The 7,586-nt window shown below is 41.6% G+C and overlaps 1 pseudogene; it reads right to left on the bottom strand.

Moving 5' to 3' along the window:
* Positions 1 to 313: 313 nt before the first annotated feature.
* LOC147826438 (mitochondrial proton/calcium exchanger protein pseudogene) lies at positions 314 to 6,831 on the bottom strand (annotated as a pseudogene).
* Between the last annotated feature and the right edge of the window lie 755 nt (positions 6,832 to 7,586).

Here is a 7,586-nt window from a genome sequence, read left to right as displayed (position 1 = left end):
TACGAGGTAAGCTTATCAAAAATGTAAGACAGCTTTGTTAGAAATTTTTCAAGTAGTTCAGAAGGAGGACTAGAAAACAAAATGATTTAAGCAGAGAACATGGGAGAGAGAAAAGAGAATGGAATGAGTACCATTTTCAAGTTTTTCCCTGATTTACAGTTATGTTATCATGATTATGATGTTGATGGTGATGATAGTAACAACTGCTGGGCATTCCTGCCTTTAGGTCTTTCCCTCCCCCTCCCCTTCCCCCTTCCCCCTGCCTCCTCCCCCCTCTTGTCGGTCTCTGTCTCTGTCTCTCTCTCTCTCTCTCTCTCTCTCTCTCTCTCTCTCTGTGCTGAAGATCAAACCCAGGGCCTTGCACATGCACATGCTAGTCATGCGCTTACCACTCAGCCATACCTTCATCTCCAAACCTCAGTTTCATGACATCTTTAACTTGAAAGTTAAATAAATGTTAGCCCATCATTATTTCAGTCTTTTCCTGAATGCACACATTTCAAGTAGTCAGAAGCATCCTTATTTTTCAGATTATGATACTGTGTACATGGAAATGTAAATTTATTAACACTGGACTAATTTTTAAATTTAGGATTTGCCACATGGATAAGCAAGGGTTGATTTGCAGTGTTAGTAAAATCTTTCCTTGAAATATACCAAAGGTAAATTCACTAACATTTGTTTTTTAGTAAAAATTCATCGTTATTTTCAACACATGCTTGTTTACAGTCTCCATTTTATTTCCTCTCCAGGACACACATTGACTTCACTCATATGTATACATGAATGCTGCAAAACTTCAACAGTCACAGTCACTCATACATATTTCATAGCTTCATAAATAAATCTTAATATCCACAGGTACTCCTCTCTTCTGAGTTTTTGTCCCCCCACCCAGTAACTCTAATGCCTTACTTCTTTGAAACCACTCATTATTTGTAAGCATTGATGGAACTTCTTCTGTCATTTGGTAAAGGCCCTGTGAAAGATATGTATCTATTTTGCATCTGTAACTCAAGATTCTGATTTCTTCTCCAGATTAGGACGTTATTCAGCTCCTCAACCATTTCTTTCTTCCTTGGACTAGCATCTGTTTATTTTCTGTTGTCTTTTCTGTACCAAATTTCTAGCTTCTTTTATGCTTGTGATTGAGAGCACAGACATTGAAATATTTTTAACATTGTCATGACGGAAATACTATCATTTAACATAGAGTCTGTTATTTCTTTTCAAGTTCAACTTGCTATAGGCAGTGAATACTTTTTGTTTTTGAGACAGAGTCTTGCTATGTAGTTCAAGCTGGCCTTGAGCTCACTATTTAGCCCAGGCTTGGTTCCTTGAGTGGTGGGATTACAGGTCTGTGCCACCACACCTGGCTGAGACAATGAATACTTTCTAAAAAGTATTTTATCAGCAAAAAAATCATTCATTACTAAAGTGTATCACGTTTCTTTGTTTTTATAAATTTATCATTTTTTTTTGCTTTTGTATTTTGGACCCTGCAAAGTTCAGGAAAGTAGAAAGGAGCAAGAAATGTAGCAAAAACCAGAAGGAATGTGCAAAATAGATGATTCTTCAGGAAAATAGAATATAAGGAAGGCTTTTATGTAGAATGATTGTTTTTATTTCCTCCAGGTCAGTCACTAAAAGCTATAAGGAGCTTCATTTCCCACGGAATGATACTTGAATTCTAGAGGGACAGAGCCCTCAGAAATGACTGACTCTCTTCTTGTCTTTAAGTAAGGAACTATTGAGCCAAATCACTGACAGCTTTCTTCTTAAGTGAAATTTCCTAGAAAGAAAATTCTTGCTGCCTTCTTTCTAATTCTCAGTTCAATTTTTAGGTATCCTCACTCTTTGTTCCTTTTCATATCCTTGCAGTAATTTTCAGTGCATATACAAATCCTGGGCTGACTGTATTATTTACTTTGTATTGTTGATGCTGAGAAACACATGGTCTTTATCTCCTATAATATGACTAAACATTAAAGAAAAACTGAGTTGGCATTTTAAATTTTTTTGTGAAATAGATAAACATGATGGAGCAGTTTCATGAAATAATGTGAAGATACACTCTTAGGGTAGGTATGTTTGCATTCTAGAGTCCTTCCTTCAAGGAACACAGAGATTACCTCAATACTGTTTGTATATTTGCTGCCACATTTCTAGATTTTTAGCATGGCTTGAAATTTGGATATTTCACATGAGAATCTGTTATAGAATGGCATAGATTCAGAATTGGGAAATAAATAATAAATTTCACAGTCATCTTTAGGCAATAAGCATGCTTGTTTCTTAATAAGTTCACTTCTCATTGACCATGAGAAGCAGTGGAGACATCTCAGAATTTGAGAAGCATATAAGAATCATTTGAAAAGTCAGAGGACCAGAAATGCTGGATAAGCTCAAAGCCCTCGGTCAAATGCTCAAGGCTAGCTGCTCTCATTTCTTCTTTTTCTTTCTATAGCACTGTGACATGGAACTGACTTCTCTTCAGAGAAGGATTATCGTTTCCATGAATGCAGGAATTATATCTGGCTCTATAATTTGTGTGTCCAGTATCTAATATATCTGACTCGAAGTAGAGATTTGTTTAATGAATGAATTAAGCAAAAGATAGAATTCAGAAGCTAAGGAGGCAGAAAAATAAGTTTACTTGACTTTCTAGATCAACTTCCTCTGTATATTAACATTTTTATTTTTTGAAGAATGATCAGTTTTTAAAGTTGTTATATATAATTAATGCATGATGAAATCTACCCTTCTCAAAATAACAGTTCAGTGATTTTATTTTGTTCATAAGATTGACTATCACTATTATCTCACTCCAAAATGTTTTCATCATGCTTGAAAGGAACCCCTTATCCATTAGTGGTTACTCCTCATCTCTCTCTTCTCTCAGTCCCTGTCAATAATAAATGTAGTACTTTCTATCCATACATATAAATTTGGACATTTTATTAATGTAGTAATAAAATATATGGTTTTAAAAGTCCCATCTTCTTTCACTTATTGTAATTGTTTTCAAGGCAAGTGTGTGTTATGGCATGTTTCTCTACTTCATTCTTTTTTATGAATGAATTATACTCCATTGGAGGTGTGATCACAAAATACAGTGAATGTATAATTTAAAAAATTATTACAGTAAAAGACACATTGGTATTAATCCTCCTCAAAATACTCCCCCTCACTTAAAACACACTCATATCATTGTTCCTGCCACTTTCTATTCTTTTTTTTTTTTGGTACCAGGGATCGAACTCAGGTCCTTGTGCTTGCGAGGTAGGCGGCAGAACCACTGCGCTAAATCCTTGGCCCTAAAAGTTCTTTTTTTTTTTTTTTCAGTACCAGGGATCAAACTCAGGTCCTTACGCTTGTGCAGCAGGTGGCGAAACCACTGAGCTAAATCCCCAGCCATTCCTGCCACTTTCTAAATAAATTTACATTTTTGTTTATACTTGAAACACACTTATCCCTCTGAAGCAGTTTACAGTTTACATTTACAACAATTTCTGTCAAATAAAAATGTTATGATGTGCCCTCACCAATTTTATTTATTAGAGTTGGGACCTTGTGACTTCTAACTTTACGACCATGAAAGGTAAATGTTTTGAATTGAGCAGCGCTGACAGCACAACTAAAGACACTCATGAAAGAGGACTTTCAGAATTGCTTCAGAAAGTGGCAAAAATGATGGGCTAAGTGTGTTAAAAGGGAAGTATTTTGAGGTAGATTAATTAAAATGTGCTTTTGTTGTAATATCTTTTGAAAATTTAAACATTCACTGCATTTAGTGATCATATCTTGTAATTTATATGTTTATTCATTACTCGGTGAATATCTGGGTTGTTTTCCTTGTTTCAGTATTATGAAGAATAATTCTATGAAAATTTGTGTGAAAGATTTTGTGTAAGCATAGGTTTTCAATTCTCTGGATATATTCTTAGCAGGAGACTTGCCAGATCACAAGGCAAGTCTATGTGTAATATTTGAGGAACTTTTAAGCTGTTTTCTATTTTGTATTACTACCGAAGAAGTATGCGGGTGCCAATTTATCCACATCCTTGTCATTATTTATTATTTTCCATCACTTTGATTATACTTATCCTCATGGTTGTGAAATGGTATATTACTGGAGTTGTTATTTGCACTTCCTTAATGACTAATGATATTAAGCATCTTTCCATGTGTTTATTGGCTGTTTATGTATCTTCTCAGTTCTATGATTTCTAGTCATGGTCTTTGCCTGTTTTTATTTGGGTGATTTATCTTTTTATTATTTAACTGTAATAGTTCTTCATCTGTTCTAGACCTTTGTAAGATATATGATTTACAAATATTTTTCTTCCATTCTACAAGTTCTTTTCATTTTCTTGATGTTATCTTTTGAAGTACAGAAGTTTTTAATTTTGAGAAAGGCCTTTTATTTTTTGTCTACTTGTGCTTTAGATGTTATATCCAAGGAAACATTTCCTAATGAAGATCAGTAAAGTTTACCTTGTATTTTTCTCCTTTGAAGGGTTTAATATTCTAGTTCTTACACTGAGCGTTTTGGTCTACTTTGAGTTTTAATATATAGTGTGAGGTACATACATGTCTGAATACATTCTTTTCCATGTAATTTATTCATTTGTTCCAGTACCAATGATTGAAAAGGCTATTCTCTCCTTAATGAACTGTCATGACACTATTGTTGAAAATTAATTTGACTATAAATGTTTGGATTTCTTTCTCTTTTTTTTTTTACAGAAGTTTCTGATTTATTCCAGACTAAATATTAGAATTGCCACAAGAATCACCTCAAAGGGCCAGGGATTTAGCTCAGTGGTTTCGCCACCTGCTGCACAAGCACAAGGACCCAAGTTCGATCCCCTGTACCAAAAAAACAACAAAAAAGAATCACCTCAAAGCAGTCACTCTCATGTCATTCCCACCATGATGGTGCAGCAGGCAGAGGTGTGGCCAGCCCACAGGCCTAGTTCTTCACCTCCTCGGGCTCCTTCTCTGCCTCCTCCTTCGCCTTCTCCTTTTCCCCCAGTTTCTCTACGTTCAACAAGCGTGGCCACAATCTCAGCCACCTGGCTGGTGGAGATGTATATGTCTTCTTTGTCTAGCAGTTCAATCACCTTGACAAGGTCGCTGATATTTATCTTGCCATCCCTATTTTCATCCAATGCAGAGGCCAAGCTGACCAGCTTGTTTTCCGGATGTGCTTGATTTGTTTCATGGCACTGATGAGCTCTGACACTGATGACATTCTTCCCCACGGGCGTGCCCTCAGCTGTTCCCAGCCTGCCAGCCTGCTGGTCCGCCTCCAGCTGGGCGATGAGCCCATCGATCAGCCTGATCATCTGCTGCACCCGCTGTGTCAGCATCTTATAGCCTTTCGATGCCTCCTCGAGCTTGTCCTCACCCATCTTGGAAAGCTCCTTCTTGATCTTGCTGTGGTCCTGGATGTCCTCCGTCAGCAGCACCAGCTCCTCCTCCTCCTCCTTGGTCAGCGACTTCTTCTGCTCCTTCAACTTGGAGCACGCATTGCTCAGCACATCGATTTCCTCCTTAGTAATTTCCTCTTCCTTCAAGCCCTCCAGCACAGGGGCAGTGTCCTTCAGGGCCTCAGAGGGCAAGATCACATCAGGCACCTCCGGCTGCAGCTTGGCCACAGACTTATCAGGAGTGGTGGCACCCACACTTTCTAGCTCAGCGCCCTTCGCTGCCTACACCTCTGCAGCCCACTGAAGCTCCTTCTCGTGGTGTTTCTGCCACATGGCGGCCTCCTCCTGAAGCGTGGCCTCTAGCTTGGCTTTGTACACCTGCTCGCCTTGCAACCCAAATGCTTTCACCTGGGGCTCCTTGGCCACAATCTCCGGGAAGGTCTGGAGGTAGGCTTGAGCTGGTCAGCGGGTGAGAGTGTCTGGGAGATTCATGGCCTGAGACCGCACGAGCAGCAGTGTGGGCATCTCCTGGTGCTGGTGCAGATCCAACCATTGCTTCAGCTGCCTCTGCAACTGGTCCTCGGTGACGCCTAGGGTCAGCATGCCCCGCGCCCGGCATGCCGCCTGCAGCTCCTTGACATTCAGGCTGTCCACCCTTTTCTCAGGATCAGCTTGTCGTCGGCCTTTATGGACCATAACGCATGGTGAGCTGGAAGCACAGGAAGTTGTTGGTGCTGATGGACTGCAGCTCCATCGGCTTGTACTCCGCCACCAGCTGCGGCCACATGAGGTTGTCCAGGGTCAGCTCATCCTTGAAAAGCTTGGAGAGGTGCATGATTTCCTCGTTGCTGGGCTTCTCCCCCATCTCACGTATCTTCTGGAAGAACGCAGAGAAGTCCTGGGTGGCGCTGACCTTGACCACCTTGTTCTTCAGTGCCATCTCCTCGATGGTGTCCTGGAGGAACTTTGCCAGCTCCAGCTTGATTCGCAGCTCCTTCAGCCTCTGTTCCTTGATGGACTGCGTCTTAAACGTGGATGGCAGCACGTTGGGAAAGAGCTTCACAGCCACAGGCAGCAGGAACTCCATGAAGGGCACCAGGCGGAAGAGGTCAGCACAGTTGTGGAGAAACTGCCTATGCTTCCCGCTGGAGCATGCGCGCAGCGATCTTGGCGTCAACCCATGGCAGGCGGAAGCCGTGGTAGTAGCGCTAGAGCTCGTCCTCTACCCTCCGTCTCAGCAGACTTCTTCAGTGCCACCGGGACCGCCAGGCTCTACATCCTCCAGCTTTTTGTCCTTGACCTTCAGGGACTGGAGTCATCGCTGAGAGGGGGCGATACCGGCCTCCCCGACGAACACACCGGCTGCAGCGGGAGTCCACGGCACTCCTGCCACCATACACAGGCGCTCAGGCCTCGGCGTCCGGCGGCTGCAGGACTCGGCTCTGAGGCACAGGTACAAAGGGTTGTGGTACAGCAGCCAGAGGGGACAGTCCCCTCAGGGCAATGGCACGGGGCGGCGGGAGGCAGGCACCTGGCAGCTACAGCTCCTCAGCAATATGGACGCCATAAGCGGGCCGCTATGGCTTCCGTCTGCAGCCTCCTCCTTGCCCTGCTCCTTGGCTCCTCCTAGACGCGCACCGCAGCCGTCTGTTTCTGGCAGCAGGCTCTCGCTCAAGGACTGCCTTGCCCTGTCATCGACGTCTGGAGGCACGGGGCTCATTTATTTCTTGATTCTGCATTGTAGTCTATTGATCTACATATGCCTACTCTTTGGCAGTAAAACATACTCTTGATTACAGTAGTTTTGTCACTTTGAAATCAGCAGATGTGAGTCTTTTTTTTTTTGGTACCAAGGATCGAACTCAGGACCTTGTGCTTGCAAAGCAGGTGGCCGCACCACTGAGCTAAATCCCAACTCTCTTCTACTTTTATGCTTCCATCTCAAGATTGTTTTGATTATTCTATGTCCCTTGCATTTCCATGTGAATCTTGCCTAAATTTATCAGTTTCTGCAAAGAACTTACTATGATTTTAGAAAAGAATTTTTTTCTTTGCAGTACTGAGGATTGAACCAAGAACCTTTACACTGAGCTATACAACCCAACCCTTTTTTTATTTCGAGGTGAGGTCTTGCTGAGTTGGTAAGTTGCC

Source organism: Heterocephalus glaber, unplaced genomic scaffold, assembly GCF_053883595.1.
Source record: "Heterocephalus glaber isolate CG9 unplaced genomic scaffold, H.glaber_assembly_v1.0 deba00001472, whole genome shotgun sequence".
Lineage (NCBI taxonomy): Eukaryota > Metazoa > Chordata > Mammalia > Rodentia > Bathyergidae > Heterocephalus > Heterocephalus glaber.
Note: the sequence above shows the minus strand (reverse complement) of the source record. Positions and strands in the feature narration are given on the sequence as shown.